General features: G+C 43.8%; 1 protein-coding gene across 2 annotated transcripts in view; it reads right to left on the bottom strand.

Moving 5' to 3' along the window:
* Window positions 1–22,098, bottom strand: part of TENM3 (teneurin transmembrane protein 3) — a 1,441,545-nt gene that overhangs the window by 1,274,500 nt on the left and 144,947 nt on the right. For both annotated transcript variants that reach the window (XM_078677989.1, XM_078677990.1), the window contains exon 2: window positions 14,068–14,153. The gene's annotated coding sequence lies outside the window, so the exon portion shown is untranslated. The remainder of the gene's footprint in view (window positions 1–14,067; window positions 14,154–22,098) is intronic.

Here is a 22,098-nt window from a genome sequence, read left to right as displayed (position 1 = left end):
TTCAAATACATTGTAATATATAGAGGAACAACTTTTTAAAAAGAAAAGTAGGCAGAGTATGTTTGATGCTTTAGGATTATGGAAAAAATATATTAAACAGAAACAAATTAAAGAAGAAAAATATAGGAAGAAAGCTGAAGAGCAGACTATCGTGCAGATGATTTAAGAGCTCCAATTAAAAACGCAAGAAGAAAGTGTAGAGAGTGATAAGAGACGATTTAAACTTCGATTGCAGAAAGCATATGTGACTAAAGAAGAAGCGGGACTTAAGCGTTTATCAGAGGAGGATTCAGAATTAGAAGAAATGCTTTGTGGACCAGCCCGCCTCCTTACGTGCCAAATCCCCACACGACGGCGCCTCAACAGTTACCTCCAGTAGTTCAAATGTATCCTCCATTACCTACTGCTTCTGCTGCTACCTCTGTTCTTGATAGAAAGACTGTAGTTCGTACACCTAAACTCCTAAACGACATCATAGATCTATCCTTGCGGAAGGGGACAAAGTGGTATTACTGGTTAAGGCCTGTGAATGGGCCCAGGATGACGATATACGATTGGACGAGGTTTTTATGACTTTGACACAAATGGCTAATGCACTAATAGAGGACTGGAGGACTAATATGAATGAAGAAGCTCCTCGAGAATTAAATGGATATGTAAAAGGACAAATGAAGGAGCATTGACCGCTGCTCCCTTGAAAGTAGCGGTGGAAGATATATTTACTCGGGAAACAAAACTAAAGAGGCTCATTTCGGCCTTGACTAAAGCTTTTCCAATGCGAGAAGCGACCCCCGTGTTTCAAGCAGCCGTAGGTGACGGTCAGGGTGTTAATGCGGCTGGGTTCCGGTTTCAATGGATTTATTCCCCTTGGAAACAATCAGATGTATTGGCCCTTAAAACTTCTTTGCCTGACCCTAGGAAAAGCCCGGGTGCATTTTATGATGAAGTGAATGCTGCCGTATCGTCTTGTTTTATGATTTTAGTTGAAATTGACATGTTTTTCTGATTAATATTGCCCCCTGACCTTTAGCGTACTGTCCACAAACAGGACCATGCAGCCTTTGGTGGTGCTTGGGCGCAATTACAAGCGGCAGATATTGATAGGAAAGTGGGGCAGAAACACCACAGCTTATATTAGATTTACCGGGTCACAACATTACTTATTTGAAAGAGATAGTCCCAGGATAGTAGACTGCAAACAAAAGAAAGATGAGTCGGTTCCTGACTTTTTTTTTTACACGGTTTGAAACATAATTTTATGATTATAGTGGTCAAGACACGACTTCTGATACAGGTCAACATTTATTTGTAGACAAATTTGTAGCTAACTTGTTACCTGAAATTTCACAGAAATTAAAGGTAGCTGAAAGTACGTGGGCCTCCTCTGCCCCGCCAAAGATTTTGGATATGGCCCAGTATTATGAGAATCAAGCAAATCAAGAGAAGGAGAAAAAAAGAGGGTAAAAATAAAGAACTAAAAACTAAAATGTTATTAAATCAAGTTTATGGGCCACAGAGAGGTAGAGGTCATGGAGTATTTAGAGCTGACCTCCCAAGGAGGAACATTCAAGACTCTCAGGCATTTGGTCCGTTGGGACAGAATAAATGTGCATAATGTAAACAGGATGGACATTGGCGATCTGAATGCCCATCGCTTCACGAACAAGGTAGAGGTACTGGACGGGGAGTGAAAAGGGGTCCTCAACAGCACCCCAGTCCTAGTAATAGTGAGAATTATTTTGACAATCTTGTCCCGACGAAAGCCTATTATGCAAATGATTTCAGTGCATCCGATGTTACGGGTATGCACTTTAACTAGGACCGCGTCGGACGAGGGGAGGGATCGGTTCCCATACTGATAGATCAGACAGGCCCATACGTTACTGCTGAAATAGTCGGACCTCATATAAGTTTCTGGTGGATACTGGGGCTACACGAAGCGCACTTTCAAAAAACCTGATCCCTGGAACTTCCTCGTCTGGCCATAATAAGCGGTCCATAGGCTTTGCTGGGAAGCCTATTCTTAGTCCTGTGTCAAAACCCCTGGATCTTACTATTCGACCGTTTACTGTCCAGTCACTGTTCCTTCTTGCGTCAAATTGTCCTGATAATCTGCTGGGTCTCAACTTACTCAAACATTTCCATGCATGCATCTATTGTTCACCGGATGATGTTTATGTCAAGTTTGGGAACCCGATACATAATAGGCAGTATATTATTGAGGACGTTTACATGCATTATCCTTTGTCCCGCCTTCTGTGTGGGCAGAGGGTGATACTGATGTAGGCTTATTGTCTATTGAACCGGTGCATATTCATGCTAAACAGAATGCTGTCTTGCCCCATATACCTCAGTATAAAATGTCCCAGGAAGGCGAAAGCGCCTTATATCAGATTATTGAAGATCTTATTGTAAAAGGAGTAGTGGAAGAAACTGATAACAATGTTTGTAACAGCCCTATCTTACCTGTTTTGAAGCGTTCCATTTCTGAAGATAAAGAGACAGTTTATCGCTTCGTGATTGATTTGTATGAAGACAATAAAATAGTTGTGCCACAGTTTCCCCTTGTCCCAGATATTACTACTTTGTTGACAATGATTCAAGCCACGGCTTCTGTCTTTATAGTAGTTGATCTTAAAAATGCACTCTTTTCCATTCCCATTGCACCTTCCAGTAGGTATTTGTTTGGTTTCTCAATTAAAGGGCAATAATTCCAATTTTGTCGTGCTCCTCAGGGGTATACAGAGAGTACGAGCATTTATAGTCAGGCCATTAAACGTCAACTTGATACTTTGCAGTTGCCCCCAGGGACTTCATTATTACAATATGTGGATGATCTGCTGATAGCAGCCGACACCACTGAACTTTGTGTTGAGGCTACCTTGCTCTTATTGGCTCACCTTGCAACATTGGGACACAAAGTATCAAGAAACAAATTGCAGTTTTGTCGATCAGTGGTTACCTATTTAGGTCACCTCTTGTCGTAGGAGGGAGGAACGCTGACCAAAGACAGAATTCAGGCTATCATACATACACCTATTCCTCAGATGCAGAAGGACGTTAGGACATTGATTGGCATAAGTCCGCACAGGCCGACAAACTTATTGCACTCTTGGGAGCTTGTGAGCTTAGTCAATGACTGTCTGTAACAACTTATTCAGATAGTCAGTATGTCTTTGGAGTTGCACATAACTTTGGACGCTTGTGGCAGGAAAGGGGGTTCCTGATATCACGTGGAACAAGGATCCAACATGGAGAATAAATTCAAAATGTATTAACTGCATTAATGCTACCAAAGCAGGTGGCTATTGTTAAGTGTAATTCACACCAGAAAGTAGTAGATGATGTGGGAGGAGGCAATGCTTTTGCAGACAGTACCGCAAAAGAAACAGCACATAGCCAATAAGAGAAAATGTATGTAACGAAATCAGGAAGATTCAACAGATGGTAACAAAAGAGGAAAAAGAACAATAGGGGGAGACAGGAATATTGGATAGTGAAAATTGTTGGAGAAGAGGGCCAGATGGGGACAGGTGGAAATTGCCCAGGTCCTATGCACTACCGTTTGTCACTATGGCACATGGTCTAGCACATGTTAGTGCAGAGTATAGCCATACAGTTAGAGCAAGTATGGGAGCATCAAGATATAAGGAAAACAGCTGAACATCTTGTTAAACACTGTATGATATGTTTGCAACACAATCTGGGGAAGGAAGTGGCTACCCCAAAAGGAGGGTTCTCTCTGCCTAGTGCGCCATTCAAAGTCCTGCAGATGGATTTTATAGAACTGGAAAGGTGCAATAAACTTAGGTATGCCTTGGTCATAGTATGCGCCTTTAGTAAGTGGGTGGAGGCATATCCAATGAAAGATAATACTGCACCTACTACAGCTAAGATCATTTTGAAGGAGTATTTCCCCTGGTTCGGAATCTGTAAAATGTAATGGACCTAATTTTATGGCACATGTTATAAAATTAATTTCATGCAGCTAATCACCCCCAATCTGCTGGTTTGGTGGAATGCTACAATGCGACTTTGAAACTTAAACTAGCTAAGGTGCAGGCCTGAACAGGGCTTAAGTGGCCTGATGCTTTACCATTAGCCCTTATGTCCACTCGTGCAGTGGCACATAGCAAGTCTGGCCTTGCACCGTATGAAGTGGCCAAATCATTTCAGCATGACAATTTCTGCATAACATAGAAGACTGTGTACACCAGGTAATAACTTTCACCAGAGAATGAAAGCTACAAATAATATAATCTTTAGTAGCTTCAGACCGTGGCTATTTTAAGCCAAGTTTATTTTTGACAAGTGTAGCATAGAGTGCACACGGTTCACGGTAGATACTTTTTAATACTCTGTGGTGTATTTCTTATAAGAGTTTCACTGTCTAAAAACAATGTGGTACAAAGAGAGAACACTGTTTACAGTACCCACTTTTCTACTCATATCAACTTCATTTTCAATGTACGTTCAGTGACTGTAAGGGGTTTGATAAAAGCTATTCATGGTAGGGCATTCATTTTGGAACAGACGTTCAGCATTTTTAGGAAGTTGTTTGTCTCTGAACAGTTGTATACACATTGAACAACGTGTGCAATGTGGGTTTCACGTATATCGGTTGTTGGCTGTTAATGTGAACTAGGCTACTCGTGAAGCGCATAGTTTAGGGTCAAAGTTGCAATTAGCACTAATTACTACATCTAAAGGAGTTGTATCTGTGATGGTATTAATGATGCTTCATATTATTCTGAGCTATTTTGTACTTATATTCAGGGCTTTAATGCCGTACTAGTTTATAGAGGAGTGGCATACTAGTTTATAGAGCAATGCATATGAAAGAAGCTTGGCTGATGTCATCAATGATGTCACTTGAGAGGTCATGAGTGTTGTTGTAAATTATTTCATAGAACATGTTGTGAGTGATGCAATATGTGAGGTCATAAGAAGTGCATGGTGGGCGGACACAAGATATAGTTAACTAAAACTGGAGAATTTCTGTTTGCTTTAGTTCAAACCGTTAATGTTGTCACTGACATATCCACCTTACTGTAATGCTAGTTTAACCTTTGTTTTTTCAGTTAATATATATATATGATATACATATAATACATATATAATATATATATATAATACATATATAATACATATAATACATATATAATATATATATACAATACATATATAATACACACACACATATATATATATATATATATATATATATATATATATATACACACACACATTACACACACACACATATTATACATATACATATGTGTATATTATATATAATAATCAATATTGCAGTGGTGGTCGCCACTGGGTAGTTATAGTAAATTTTGCGTTTCCATAGGAAATGCCTTTATTGGTTAGCTAATAACTTTGGAACCGTTTGACAAATCTTCATGAAACTTTCCAAAAAAGTCCTCTTATTGGACAAGTTTCTCTCTGGAACATTTTGGGTTGATCCTTCAAGTGATGGCTGCGAAAAAGGCAGGTCTCTAAATGCAAAAAGTCAATCTCCATAGACTTTTATTTACGAAGAGGTACCGCAAAAACTGCTGAATGGAATATCAACAAATTTGTCAGGAAGCTGAATCTTGGGCCAGAAAGTGTGCTTTTTGTGATTTGATTTAACTCTGTTCAGTAGTTTGAGAAATTGAGGTACAAAAATATGTGTATAGCTGGATGGTTTGAGGAACTCTAGCGAGAGTACCTCGAAGGAAATTTAGAAAACAGAGCAGTCTGATTGGCCTAGGGTTTTTTTTCCTTTGGGCCTCCCCAAGGTGTACTACTAATTACCCCACATATTACATCACTCATGACATGATCTACATCATTGATAACACATCACTGCCACATCTAAAATGACACAACTGATGACAAGACTGTGCATGGTGGGGTCACGAGTTATAGTTACTTTAGGGCACGAGTATTTTATAAAAGTGCGCACAATCTTCATGACTGTCCATTGTAGGTGGACCAAACCAGTTTTATCAGTGGTCTTATCTGTAGCCCCTTGTGCACATCCTAAACGCCATTCATAGAGATGCCACTGACAAGAAAAGAGTAAATGAAGCAGGTGTGCAACTGATGTTTCATTACCTACTAGAGACAGGACACAGCAGATTCAGATGAGCGAAGGTGGTAGGTGAGCTGTCCTTTCATTATGCAGAGCAAAGAGTGATTCCTGACTCCTGGTTACAGGTACATTCGGCCTTGCTACTTACAAAATAATTCTACAAGGCGAGTTGCAGATCACCATTCAATATTAAACGAAATTTCTCCAAAAACATTTTCGAATAGAAACTGAATAACACTGCTTCTTGGCACATGCTGAATTGGTATGTGTAACTGAAAGGATGATTTGCAAGAATCTAGAATCGGTGTGTGGATAGAAACTGTTCTGTTAGACTCTATGCCCAATTGTTCTATTATGATAATTGCATCATAACTTCCCATCACAAATTAGTATAATTCTGTTATGAGTAGGATCAGACAACAGCATCCTTGATATATTAGACTTTGTGCATTGGTTAAAAATGCGAAGTTGAGAATACTTGCTGCTAGCAACTTAGCATACTTTCTTTTGAAAATACGCAAAGGCAGGTGATGTGCATAGCTATTCATAGTTTAAAACACAAAAAAGGTGGGGCGTGGCTTGGCTGCCGCGCAAGATGGCCGGCTAGTTGCGGAGCTCCGCCGCACTGGAACGCTTCCCTGCAGTTCTCCTGATGTGTCGGGGACAATTTCCATCACGGAGTAGCGGTTCCTGAAACCGGTTCTATCGGTGAGCACCCGGGTCCTCTCTGTTACTTGGACGGTGCCGTTTTTCCTCCGCAACTTGCGATGTTCACATCGCGCACTTCACGGCCGCCATTTCGCAGCCTCTGCCTCACTGACGTGCCTTGCGCTTTACTCGCCTGACAAGACTCGGTCTTAGCGAGTCGCTGCATTTTGGCTGTAACGTCTTTTGCTGAGCCCACGCTGCTGTTGCCTCAACTCCAACTATTTTTCCTCTCATTTTCACCTTATTTTCACCTCATGACCTGCTGTTTACTCAGGGAGCCGCCATTTTGGATGCGCAGCAACGGACCTTCGTGCTCTCCCTCACAACTATGATGGGACACACAAGTTTCCACTTATAATGTTTGTGTCTTGTGTAGGGAATTCGCTATTTCCCTATCTGCTGCGTGTTATCACCTAAACATTTGTCCTGGAGCGCCTCTTCCTGAGTAATACATTCAGCATTCAAGGAATGACTTTCCATGCTCCTGTGATGTTTTTCCACGCCATACTATGTACTGTTTTGCCACTTTGAGGATATTCCTGTCATTTTTATTGGAGGAACCTGTGGCACCTACATTTTCTTCGGCTTCAGAGTAAAAAGCGGCACTCGTCCTCTCTTGACCTTCTGGTTTTCTGCAGCAATGTGCTTCTTTTCCAACTAGACTGTGGTGTGCTTCCTTCAAGTTCCAGTGGTACCAATCCCAACGACTCATTGGTTATAACTGGACCTATAACCTTGTATTTCCTTCATCCTGCCTCTTCTTCACCACAGGGGTCTTATTTGTATACCCTTGTCAGTTCTCCTTTCATCATTTTCGCCTCCTATGGTGAACCTGCGCAAGCCTAAGTTTGTATTCCGTCCTTCTAAGACTCCTACTGCACCTTCGTCCTCGGCTGTCTCCTCACACCTTGTCAAAATGGCGACACCTTCCTCTCAACGCTCTTCTTCTGCTCATTCATCAGCATCCAGAACACCGCCTTCTGAATCATCCAGTAAAAGACTGAAACAGAATTCTCCTCCACCAGATTCACCTCCTTCACCTTCCATGGCATTAATTCTAGAGGAGATTCGTGCGTTGCGCCCATTCATTGAAGAAACGAGCAGAGACATGCAACATCTGAAGGACAAGTGGGAGGTTATGGACACTCGTATCTCTTCTATAGAGCAACAAATTCCGGAGGTTCACTCCAATTCACGGCGCATAGACTCTCTGGAAAAGACTGTTTTATCTCTACAACGCCACACAGAGGATTTGGAAAACCGAAATAGGAGGAACAACCTTCGTCTTTATGGTCTACAGAAAACTCTTGAGGGTGATGACCCAGTTACTTTCTTCACCTCTTTCCTCCCGAAGTTAGTGGATTTACCGCCTTCCACGTCAATCAGTATTCAGAGGGCTCATAGACTGGGTCCCCATTCTTCCACGTCTACGAAACCTCGTGGAGTTATCATCCTCTTTTTGAAGTACACTGACTTGTTATCCATCCTCTCTGCAGCCAGAGCCAAACGTCAATTATCCTGGCAGGGTCAACGTGTCTTCATTTCTCAAGATGTGTCTAATGTCACTGCTTCTCGGCGTAAAGAATTCCTTGCTCTTCGGCCTTCATTGCGATCTATTGGTGCCCGATATGGCTTGTTCCATCCTTGTACCTTCAAAGTAACCCACCAAAACAAATCCTGGTCTTTCCAGGATCCTGGAGAACTACGTAATTTCCTTCTTCTACATAACAACGATGGAATGGACTCCTCACCCTCAGCTAGTGGCTGATTATAGTGCTTTTGGTTTTTGGTCACCTGTGATGGTTCTGCAGTTGTAATGTCTTTCACAGCTCTTTCTCATTGCAGCTTCTCGTTCTTGATTCCACTTCCTTTTTGTCTTCTGTGCTCCCTTTCTGTTGTTGACCATGTTTTCCATTGCTCCTCTGGTGTTTAACCCATGTAACTTCCTTATTTTCCTTGTTTCCTTTTTTACAGATGTGTCTCGGATATCCCCTTCACTGTGATCTCCACCCTTGTTCTGTTGTGACGTTCCGGTGCGGTCATGCCTCTGTTCCTGGTCTCCCTGTCTTGTTACGCAGCACCACTTCCCCACCTCCCTTTCTGTATCTCCCCCTTCAGGTATGTTCTCTGCAGACATCCTTTTGGATTTGTTCTGTCTTCTATGCATTCTCTCTTTTCTCATTTCATCTCTTTGCTCTACCTCTTCTTCCTATCTTCTTTTATTCCCCCCCTTTCCCCTTTTTCTCATCCTCCCATCTATTTTTCATCCTACTCCTTTACTAGTTGAAATAGTTCTTACCTTTTCTACTTCACTTTATTACATGTACAGTATATTTATGCACCTGTTGTTTTTGAACAATTTTTTGAGTTTTCATATTTAAAGTTGTTTCATGGAATGTGAAAGGATTTAATCATCCTATTAAGCGGCAGAGAGTACTTTCCCACCTCTCCTCTTATAATCCTGATATTGTCCTTATCCAAGAAACCCACCTTTCTGACGCTGAATCTGTGAAACTTAAAAGACTTTGGGTGGGAAATGTTTTCTTTTCACCTGCTTCTCAGAAAAAAAATGGTGTTGCTATCCTAGTTCACAAACGTCTCAAATGTAAGGTACTCCTTGAGGAGAGAGATGAAGAGGGGCGCTGGGTTTTGGTTAAATTACTTATAAATTCTATCCCGATCACCTTATTGAATGTTTATGGTCCTACATGCTTTGATTCTTCCTTTTGGCCCTCGATCACAGCAAAATGTATCCAATACAAGGATGATTCCTTTGTATTGGGTGGAGACTGTAACCAGATTGTTGACCCCTTTTTAGACCGCAAATCCTCTGTTCGTTTCACACCTCACACACCCCACAAGCAGTTCCTTGATACCATTTCTCAAGTTCATCTCATAGACTCCTGGAGACTCACACATCCTGACTCCTTAGACTTTTCATTTTTCTCTCCTCCACATGCTTCATTCTCCCGCCTAGATTATATTTTCCTCTCTTCCTCCTTGTCTCAAAACCTTCTTTCCTCTTCTATTGAGCCTATTGTTATTTCTGATCATGCTCCTATTATTACTGTCTTTGATCTTCTTCCTCCTGCTCCTAAATCTTCTCGCTGGCGTTTTAACCCCTCTCTTCTCACTGACCCTCTTTTTTCTTCCTCCTTTCGTTCTTTCACCTCAGAATTTTTTCAGATCAACTCTACCCCTGACATTCCCCTGCATCTCCTTTGGGATTCTTTTAAAGCCACGGCCCGTGGTTTCATTATAGACTTTGTCTCCAAAAAAAAGAAAGCATTCCTTCAAAAACGCATGGTCGCCCTAACACACATAAAGTCACTGGAACACCAATTTTACACCTCTTCTTCACATCAGATGTCTCCTGAACTTCTTCGTTCTAAAATTGCCTTTAACAAACTCACTACAGATTCAGCCTCTTCCTATCTTCTCCGAAGTAGTGCTCGTTACTATGGTGGACGTAACAAATCAGGTAAACTCCTTGCTAACTATCTTAAATCACGAAAAGAACGTACTCTTATTGACTCTATTTATTCGCCTTCTAACACTCTTTTACATACTGATAAAGACATCTTGGAGCAATTTCACTCTTTTTACAAGTCTTTGTATACGCCTGAGCATCCTCCTACTCCGGATCTTCTTCAGTCCTATTTTGAACGTTTACCTACTCCTGATACTTCCCAGCTTGACTTTTCTGCTCTTGATTCTGACCTTAGCCTCTCTGAATTATCCACTGCGTTGCTGTCTCTCACCAAAGGTAAGACTCCCGGCCCCGATGGTTTCCCGGTTGAATTTTATCTCCATTTTTCCGACATTCTTTTACCTCATCTTCTCCTTCTCTTTCACTCCTTTTGTTCCACCGGCCTGGCTCAAGGTTCCTTCCAGGACGCTACTATTTGCCTCATCCCTAAGGATGGTTGTGATCCCAAATTTTGCAAAAACTACCGACCAATTTCTTTAGTCAATGTAGACTATAAACTGTTTGCTAAACTTCTCGCTCTCCGTCTTGATCCCCTTCTGCCACACCTCATAGGGAAAGAGCAATGTGGCTTTGTTAAAGGTCGTCTCACTTCGGACAATTCCAGACTTTTCCTCAATGTCCTTAGTAAAGCTTCCTCCCTATCTATTCCTTTGGCGGCCATCTCAGTTGATGCCGAAAAGGCTTTCGACCGAGTTGATTGGTCTTTCTTGATTGCTTCGTTGAAGTGGCATGGTTTTGGCCCGAAATTTATTTCCTATGTCTCCTTAATCTATTCTATGCCCAAAGCATCTGTTTTAGTCAATGGTCAACTTACTTCCCCTTTTATACTTCAACGCGGTGTCCGCCAAGGTTGTCCTCTTTCCCCCCTTTTGTTCATCCTAGCTCTTGAACCCTTTTTGACCTCCATTCGTAATAACCCTTCTATCTCTGGATTTCCGTATGGGCCCCACCAACTTAAACTATCTGCATATGCTGATGACATCCTTTTATTTATTTCTGACCCTACTACCTCCGTTCCCTCCTTACTAGCCGAATTTGAGTCCTTCTCTTTGGTCTCTGGATATAAAATAAATTCGGATAAGACGGAGATTCTTCCCTTAAATAAATTCTGCCTCCCACATTTCTTTTCTTCCACTGGTTTTGCTTGGAATAGTAAACACATAAAATATCTTGGTGTTCTCTTTTCCAATTCCATTTCGTCTTCGGTTCGGCTTAATATGAATGCAGTTATTTCTAGGATAGACGCCCTACTTTCCTCTTGGAATCTCCTTTTCCTCTCGTGGTGGGGACGTCTTGACTCCATTAAAATGATGGTTGCCCCTATTTTAATTTATCTACTCTCCATGCTCCCGGTCCGTATTCCGGCTCTGTATTTTCGTCGTATTGACTCCATCTTGTCCAAGTTCCTCTGGAAACAGAAAAAAGCACGATTATCACTCTCCTCCCTTCGTAAACCCAAACTTAATGGTGGCATCAATTTTCCGGATTTCCGTCTCTACCATAAATCCTTTTCTCTTCGTCAAGCTTCTCGCTGGTTGTCACAAGACATTTCCCTTTTTTCACCTCTTTGGCTATCTGTTGAACGCGACCTCTTACTCCCATATTCGTTCCAGGAAGCTTTCCACTTTACTGCTAAAGCTCCGTGCCTTATCCCCCCTTTATTTAGACACACTTCCTCCCTTTTACGACCATTGATTTCAACTGCCCCTATTTCTCGTGAATCCTTTTTGTTATTGCCCTTATGGTATAATTCCCTCATTCTCATACGCAACAGACCTATTGCCTGGTCTACTTGGAGGTCGAAGGGTATAATCTGGGTCCATCATCTATTCGATGGTTTATCTCCTCGCTCCTTTCCTCAATTTCAATCCTTCTTCCATTGCCCTGCCTCCTTTGCAAAGAAATACTTCCTTCTAATGGAAACGGTTCTTGACCGATACTATTCTCTGGACTCAGCCATCCCTCCCTCGTCGTCCTCCTCTCTACTTACGCTTCTATCCAAGGTTCCTAAAGCTTCTCTTATCTATAGATATTTCTCTGCTCCTGATCCTGCTCGCCCCAAATCCAAATTGGAACTCTCTTGGGAAAGAGATCTCAATTCCACGTGGCCAATTTGTCTTTGGGATAAAATCTGGGCTAAATCTCTGAAGACTTCCCGCAATGCCTCTCTGACTCAATCGCTCTTTTTCTTCTATCATAGACTCTACTTTTCTCCACTCTCCCTGTCTCGTTTTCTATCCTCTTCTACTGCTAATTGCTGGACCTGCAATGCTACCAATGCAGATTCCTTTCATCTTTTCTTTCTCTGTCCTTCCGTTCACCTTTTCTGGTTGCAGGTGTGGACTCGTATCTCTCATGTCTTTCATTTCTCTGTCCCTTTCTCAGCCTCTTTCGTATTTCTAGGAAGTCTGTCTGACTCCCTTGATCTCCCTTCGCACTCACGAGGTCTCCTCGATCTCATGCTTGCCCTTGCCCTCCAACACATTTCTTCTAATTGGAAGTCCCTGAACAAACTATCCATAATCTGTTGGTGGAACTTACTTTGTCACTCACATAGGCTCGACGTTGCCTTTGCCACCTCATGTAAACCCTCTTGTAACGTTGATTTATACTGGTTACCTCTCACTCTCCATTTGGATCAAGCTGCCAAGAAGAAACCCTCTACATTCTCATCTGCCAATTTTAAACCCCCTTGAATATTTGTACTCCTGCTTACCGATACATTCCTCAATGTTTCACTTATGCTGTTTATTAGCTTTATGCTTAACTTATTTACTGCCTTTAGACCGAGTATTTGCAGTTCTTGGTGCTTTTACTGTACTGTTTTGTGCTTATTGTTTATCATTATTGCAATTTTGCATTTTTTGCCTTATTTAATGGTTTTTTCTTACTCCCCCCCCTTCCCCCCCCCCTTCCCGCCCTCAACAAAAACGTAAAATGCTTTGTTCCTTACTTGTGGCATTAGCTTTCTTATGATTATCTCCTCATATCTCCTCCTCTTCCCTTATTATGCTGATGTCACCTTGTTGTATTGATTATTTATTTTCAATAAAGCTTTCAAACATAAAAAAAACCACAAAAAAGGTCGCCACTCGGGGCACATGGATGAGTAACTGCGTGCATCCGTCCTCAACATCCATTCTGAGCTCACTACTGTCTACCAGCAAAGGGAGTTTTGGCCAGCCCAGGTAACCCATCTAACCCACCCAAAGCCTCCCCAGTCACCGGCCCACCTGCAGTGTTTTCCGGCCTGAAGCCCCCTGAAGACCCACTGTACCCACCCGCACCTTTCATGACACTGATGTCCTATTATTCACCCGTCTGTACATTCACCTATGAACGGGTGTTCAGGGGAGAGTGAAACCTGCGGTTTCCCCATCAGCTATTCTCTGCTTGATGTCTTGGACCAGAAATTGGGTGATGGTGAGGTGGGGAAACTTTAGTTTGTCCCACGTACACATTTGTAATTGCTTGTGCTCCAGGAGGCCTTTGGATGCGACATTGAGAAGGAAATGGTGGAGGGCAGGCTGCATCCACTCAGAAACACTGGCACGTGATGGGATTTGCAAGTAGATTCATCAATTATAAACACACTAAATAACCAGTGAGGTAATCTTGCCTTGCACATAGTTAGGAAATAGTTTGTGTTTTAAAAACGTGTTAATCTTAATTTCCTTGAATAAATGGTGAAAGTTTGTACATTTCTTGTTTATCTTTCTTGTTTTAATCCCTCCCAGTTCCCTCCATAATTCCATTCCCCCAGTTCACTACGAATATGTACCTGTTTCTTTAATATGTGGATTTGGTGCCAGGTTCTTGCGAGATTTTGGATTCGTGCTACTCCCGGGGTGCCATGTGATTCAGGCCCTGAAACGGAGGCAAAAAAAATAGGGTGAGTGAAGAGAGAGGACCTACAGAGAACAAAAAAACAAAGCTACAAGTACAATAAAATAGGAAAGCACAAAAAAGAATCAAAGTTGCAAACTGAAACATTAAAACGTGATGAATTTAATGATTAAAAATTGAAAAAACTGTCAGCAAAAGCAAGAAACCAAGTAAAAAACACTGAAAAAACGTAAAAACAAACAGGGGACAAAACAAATTATCATGCTCTGTGAAGGAGACCTATTTTAGTGATAGAAGACCAGCATGGACAATGGTATATGCACCTGCACACAGAGCCACATGTACATCTCAATACATATGCATAAAACACAGACATGTACATACATAGGGACAGTGACACATACACACAGACACACCTAAGCACAACTATACCAAACACAGAGCACACATACTCCTAGTCTTGAGAGAAACATCCAAAACCTGGAGTAACAGCAAAACAGTTTAAAACAATGCTAAACCATGGGCAACCATGGTTTTAAAAATGTACAAACAAAAGATAACTATGGCTCGTCCTTCAAGATAAAAAGGACATTATCAAGAAGAGTGTCATCCTTCTCTTGCTCCGACACTGATATGCCTGTGTATAATAAGATATAAGACATTCTTCTGTTTTTTAGGTCTCGCCTAGGCAGCGCTTGCGTTGTCTCTTTGAGACATGCGGTGTTCAGGTATGGACTTGAAGCTCCACCCATTTTCCGTCCATCTTTTCAATTGGCTCCTCTTTTAGTCAGCAGAGCAGCACAGGCAGCATGCTACACTGCTTACAAAAAGTTTACAATATTGAAAAAATAGACTTCGGCAAGACGCGCCAAACTCTATGGAATAGGTCTCACATTTATTGGAGTTGAGTTATTAGCATTATAAATTCCGATGTTTACCTAGCCATGTTGTAGTACCATATGTGGGCAAAAGAGGTCCCATGGGACCTCTTTTGGCCACATATGTTACTGTACCCTGCCACATGGCTATGTAAAAAAAAAATTGCCATTTATAATACCAATAACTCCGACACCAATAAATGAGACACCATTTGCATTTGCAATGCTTGTTTCCATCAGTATTCATCTGCCTTTCTTTCGACATGCTTCAAGACACTCTTACTCCCAAAGTAAATCAAATAGATAAGCTAACATCAATCCCTTGTTTATAAATGATAACATCCTCAACCTATCTGTAGTCTACAAATTGGCATCCCCTCAGCAGAAAAAACATGACTAAGATCATCAGCCATGGTTCTCTGAATCAATTTGCTTCAGAAAAAGATTGATCAGAAAGGTAGAAAATAAATGGTGATCTATCAGACCCTCCCAACTGCTGTTTTTCTTCAAGACTGATCGGCAGTTTTTTCATAGCTGATCATTGCAGGTAAATTCATACCCCGGAGCACCACATGGGTTTAGAGGCCAGGTCTGACTTGGATCTCCCCCTTCACCAACAGTTGCTAAGTGGTGAGGATAGGTAATTACATCTGAATTTCAACTACAGTGTTTTGTGGGTGTGCCTTGTGTCTCATTCTTAGAACCTGTTCTTTTTAACTCCTATCTTGAGCCCCTAAGCCTGATCCTTGAGTGTGTCAAGGCAAGTATGCTTAGAACATCTATGACATAAGACATCCTCACTCTATGCATCTGCCTAAAAAGTCTTCAAAAACTGAATGCGAGATAACGTTTGTATGCTCAACCCACCAATAAACCTCTCCTGCCCACAACACATTCACAGAAGTAGAAATTGGACATCTTAATACTGGGCTTACTAAAACTTTAAGGTTTCCATACTTCACCATCACCCTCTGTAAAATCTCCCTTGCACTCTAGTCGTCAGCTTAACTTTCGTGCCTTACATCAACAGCGTGGTTAGGTATGTGTCAGAACCCCTTTCAGAGAACAATGGGGCAAACATGAGCTACTAGGCTCAACTGTGGGGGTTGTGGCTTTCGACTGCTGATGTCCTGGGGCACAACTTACTATGGATCCCAAGTAACTGGGTCAAGTACAACCCATTGAGCTCTTTTTACTCTCAATGATAGCATGGGGAAAGCATACAAAGGCTCTGCAGGGGGAGGTAGATCAAAGGTATACGAAGGTTCAGAACTCGTAATACCCACAGTAACCCCCAATAAGATCATTGTCCAGTCCACTACGGACCTTTAGTGTAAAAAGTAGTATTTATTATATATATCAAACAGCACACTAAATGATTTGCATGACTCTCAAGAATAGCAGCATACTTGTGCTTGTCAGGGCATGCACAAGGGCTTGATCCTCTTGTCTCCCCTGTTTCCCCCACTCCCACCACCCATACTGTCCTCGTCCAAACTTTACTCTGCATCCCTCGCAGATTTTAGAATGAGACCCGCACAAGAAATGTTCATCAAAGTCTGGCTTTGGCCTTCAACGTTTTTAGCTCTCTGGGTGGTAAATCATCAAGCTCGAGCAAGTTTTACACGGGCCTGCTGCAATGCTTCCTGCATACCCAAATCACTGCCTTCACAAGAGTCTAGGAGACGGGTGCTTCTTTCACCAAAACTCAACAATAAGCAGCTAGCACTGTGCTATTCCTGCAGTTGACTCACTGAGGCTGCCAAAGACACCGATGGCTTCTGGGTGCAGCTGCTCCTGTTTCTGGGTGGTTCTTGCCAGTAAATCATTGAAACAGCTGTGGGCGGTTCCTGACTTGTTCCCCTCTGCAAGGGGCCACAGATATGGATAGCAGTCGGTATGATTCTGGAGGCGAGGATCCCAACAGTCTCAGTGGCCCCGTCGTCCTTATGGGGGGGGCTCACAGCCATGGGCGACAAAACACAGTCTGAGTTGCATAGGCAATGGCCTGACAGTCGGAGTGGCAATGGCCCCAACATTCTTAGAGCGCTCTTGCTGGCACACAGGAGTCACAATACGGGCGATGGTCCTAATGAGATGCGTAACACTGGGAGACAGCATGCAACTTTGTGCCAGTGGTGACAGGGGTTGACAACTTTCATAAGTGAGTAGACTGCTCTCTCGCAACATCAGGCCCAACTGGACTTGATGCCTCACAGTTTGCTCACCAAGATCTCCGCTGGGCCCTGCTGCCTCCAGACTTTTTTCTCCTCCTCACAATGCACATGACAAGTGTTTTTTGGCCCCTGGGTGATGGCCTCTCACCCAAATGGGATACTGGAAGACCTGTGTCCCCAATTCTGGTTCAAGCAGCAAGAATTCTTGGTGATCTTCCCTGCCTGATAATATGGAGCTGTTCAATAAAGTATGGGTTGCCTTCATCCACCTTTATATTCCAAATCCAGACACAGATGTGGTTTAGTGTTAGGCCTTTGAAATTTGTGTTGAGGGTGTCATCTCCTTTGAAGAGCTCTGTCCTCTGACCTATCCTTTGTCAAAGGCACAGTCTGCCACAGTAAGAATGGCACAAATTTGGAGTGACCCACAACACAGGCCAAGGGAGAAACTCGGGATCATACCTAGCTGTCAGCCTCCACTGAAATATGTCCCATAAAAATTCAAAGGACTAAGCCTTCCTCTCTGTCACGATTTCCTGGTAGTACCAACTTTATCAGTTCACTCAACGTCCTCACAATGATCTGGGGATGCAGTCCTCATGTCTCCATGCCCTAGGTTTAAAAAATAAATGGAATCCACAGCACTCCATGTTATGTACCATTCAAAGGCATACATGTGCAATCCAGCATGCACACGCAAGTATCACATGCTAGGGGCACTGGAGGGTGCATAACCAAGATGGCCGCACCCGTGTGAGGCTCTAGCAGCCCGGGTAAAATCAATCGTAATTATCCTGCTTCTGATTTAAGATAATTAGGTTAGACACCTAAAATATCGCATTGGAGTGCGTCTGGGACCAAGGTATCCCGCTGAACGATGAGAAACGGCAAGCCCCGCTCTGCCGCTGTGAAGATGCAGCTGTGCGACCTTGGGCGTGCTTCATCAGAGGAGGTCCCGGAGCATGCTGCTGAGACGGTGTGGAGCATACCTCTCCCTCGCCGGGGGGCCCGAGAAGACTGTACGTCTGGCTGCGATACCCATCGCTTTAAGTGCTGGTGGAGGCTGCGACCGGAGGAGCGGAGAATGCTTGCACCCTCCTTTGAGAGTAGGCAGCCACGATAACTTCGAGCGCGGCCCCCGCGACATGGAGAAGGTCTGATATGACCACCTTGCAGGTATGCATGATAGAGACGCTGAGGATCAGCTGCACTGCGGAGCAATAGAGTGAGACATAGGACACCAGAGGTGCAGTGGGCAGCGAGAAAGAAGCACCCCTTCGGTGAAGGACCAGAAACTGCTATTGCGGAGGAGAAGGCCCAGCTGAGGTCTAAACGAAGACGCGGGGAGGCTCAATGGATTGCGGTGGCCTAAACTGCCTGGCGGGAACACGCACGTAATGTTGCACAGCAGAATTGTGAAAAAAACTGCTTTAAACTGCATAGTACTTGAAAGGAAATAACGCTAACACTGGGGCTAAATGCCCACACCAGAGGACTGCAGGGCACTCTCCCCTGCACTGGGAGGAAACGCACACCAGGGGGTAACGGATGAGGCCTAACTGGGACTCACTATCCTACTGAGGCCTGCTGAGGACATACAGGCAGATACCTAAACATCAGCGCCACCCTCATTTTCCAGAAAGGACAGATTGCTAGCACTGCCGCTGATTGCATGCCTAGGCAGACTTCGCAAATAACTCACGGTCCCCAGCCCTGATGCAACATCTTCGCCCTTATGTAACTGCGTCCATGAATAGAGACCCTTTAGCACTGAAGGGGACATAACGGAGCTAGCTGAATATACCCTACTGGCACTGCAGCTCTTTGCACTGCAACCCCAGAGACGTCCCTTCATACTTGCAGGGTGACCCAACATGATAGAAGCATTCAACTAATCTGGGTCCCCCTAGATACCACATGGCCTACGACAAATTCACAGACCTCTAAGCCCATAGAGGCTCCTACAGGAGGGAGCGGATAAGCTGCGACTACACGCGATGGGCAAAACGGACTCAAAGCAGCAGAAACTGTCCTTTGAAGCCGGCAGAATGCACACACACACACCAGTGCGATCCCAAACAACGACCTGCACGACAACACACCGAAGACATCCAACCCGTGGAAGACAACTTAAAAGCCCTGCTTGTTACCATGAAGCATAGATTGGTCTCCAGAGAAGCCAAAATGGACACTATGTGCAACAGACTCATGGCTCAAAAACTTGAAAAACATGACGCGTGAATAGAGGAGGCAGAGCACAGAACTCAGATATGGAGGACACAGCGACCTCTTCTGGGAAGCAGATGGCACAAATGGACAAGCTACTAAAGCTCATAGCAGCTAAGAATGAAGACTTTGAAGCGCGCTCTTGACACAATAACCTCCGTGTTTTGGGAATACCAGAGAGTGCCAACACTGGCAAAATGGAGGCATATGTGGAAAGATGCTACGTGGATTCTTTGGCCCGGAGGCCTTCTCGAGCCTACTGGTGGTTGAGAGGGCACACCAATCTCTGGGACCCAGACCCCTCCCACCCCCCCTCCCCGGGTCCCAGCCAGACCTATCATTGCCAAACTTCTTAACTACAGAGATCGAAATGCGGCTCTGAGGCTGGCGAGAGCAAAATCACCTCTAACCTATGACGGCCATACAGTGGCTCTGTATCCGGATATTAACATTGCTGTCCAGGAGGCCAGAAAGAAGTTTGCGCTAGTGAAGCGGAAGCTCATGCAGACACAGATAGATTATGCTGTGTTGTATCCTGCACGCCTACGGATCACCCATCAGGGAAAGCAGTACTTCTACACCAATCTGCAGCAGGTGGAGGACTACCTGCGGAAACGGAAAAAAACAAGATCGAACCTTGAAACTGATGACCCAGAAACTAAAATATTGTCTCAGATCGCGGACAATGCCTGACTGTGTCTGGCGAGAAAAGTGCTGCGAGCAACCAAAACCGGAGATGAGGAATGAAGACATGGTGTTTACCGAACTGGTTAAAGACTTAACGTGATCTACATAAGCATAGAGTGAACTATTGCAAATTGTAAGATTAAACAGAATCACTATTGACAATGAGTGAGCATACTACACTGAATCCCAGGCACCCCGCCCCCTCTGAATTCCATGCTACAGAGGAGGGACAGCGGGTGGACGTGCCCTCTGACGCTACCCCAAAGGGTGAACCCTGAGTTTAAGTTACAGACGTTAATGAAAGCGTGTTTACGTAAATTATTTTGGGTGGGATGGGTGGGAATGTTCTTTCACAACAGGTTTGGGATGTCAATGTCGAAGGGGGGGATGAGGCGGGCAAGGGCTTTGTTTGAATACCTCGCAGTACAACACACAACTGTTACAGAATTCCAGAACGGCGTACAAGGCATTTTTACTGACATATTACATGATACTTACAGACCTGCCTGCTGCGCACTCGACAGGAAATAGCGCCCTCCGTATAGACAGAAGATACGAGACAAACCAACCATATCAGATGTATAACCCTGGCGCAAACCCTCAGGTACGCTTATTGACCTGGAATATTCAGGGGCTAGGAGACCCAAGAAAGCATAGGCATATAACAGCCTACCTAGATAGACATTCAATTAAAATTGTGATGATCTAGGAAACCCATCTAGATCCCAAGAAACCACAGAGATTCACGGCTAAATGGGCGGGATGCAGCTGCTTTATATCCTACTCCAACTACTCACGAGGCACTGCCATACTAGTTCACAAAAATACCCCATATGTACCCGCAGGAGACCAATCGATCCGCAGGGACGGTTTAGCCTGATGTAGGGAGCGCTTGCATCACACTTGGTGACACTGGTTAGTTGCTATGGTCCTAACATCGATGACACCATGTTCTTTGCTCACTATGGGGGAAGATTGTAGATATTGGTTATACACACGTGCTGTGGGGCAGAGATTTAAATATTACTTTGAACCCGACGCTAGATAGAAATAACCTGCAACAATACCCCTACACCCACTCATAACGTCAAATGGGGAACATCATTACAGACTGGGGTCTGCTAGATGCCTGGAGATGTATGCATCCGGGGAGAAGGGAAGGCATTTGCCACTCAACCGCGCATGAAATCTGGTCGCGTTTGGATTACTGGGTTGTCACTAGGGGACTTAGTACATGGCTGACGGGGGTGGAACACTTAGCACGCAACAACTCCAACCACTTCCCTGTACTTATGAGTATATCACCACCAATCACACACACTCCATATATAAACTAGCGCATGAATCCCACCTTGCTCTTAGACATGGTGTTCCGAGATGAAATGGAGCAGGAGACACAAGAAATCTTTCAGCGAAATCTGAGGTCAGTTGAACACCGTGTGGGAGGCTTTTCAATGTACGGCCCGAGGGCTGAGCATTGCAAAGGGAGGGGTACTTAGAGACTTGCGACAGTCACGCACTAGATTAGAGAACAAACTCAAGCGAATTGAAGAGGACAGATCACCATCCCTGAAAAAATACACCGAGCTTAGGGTTTAGATAACTGAATACCGGGAGGAAGCGGACAGGGAATGCCGATTTAGAGGGAAATATTTTAAAGCTCGTCGCTATGGGGAGGGAGGGCTGCCAGGGAGAGTACTAGCCGAGACCATTCGGAAGCCCAGATTTTCGAGTTACGTGTTAGAGGTACAAACCCCGGAAGGAGGAATCGTAAAAAACACATCAGATATTCTCTAAACATTTTTAACTTTTTATGCCGTACTATACACGTCGGCGAGACAACAACTGATATCCCTACAGCAATACCTAGAGCCAGTTGCTCTGGGTGGCTTGGAGACTCGCAGAGAGATTTCCTGTCCGCTGAGTACGAACTAGATGAAATTAGAACTGCCATAATGCAGCTCCGACCGTGCAAGGCTCCTGGGCCTGACGGCCTGC

Source organism: Lissotriton helveticus, chromosome 2_2 (assembly GCF_964261635.1).
Source record: "Lissotriton helveticus chromosome 2_2, aLisHel1.1, whole genome shotgun sequence".
In the NCBI taxonomy this organism is placed as follows: Eukaryota; Metazoa; Chordata; class Amphibia; order Caudata; family Salamandridae; genus Lissotriton; species Lissotriton helveticus.
Note: the sequence above shows the minus strand (reverse complement) of the source record. Positions and strands in the feature narration are given on the sequence as shown.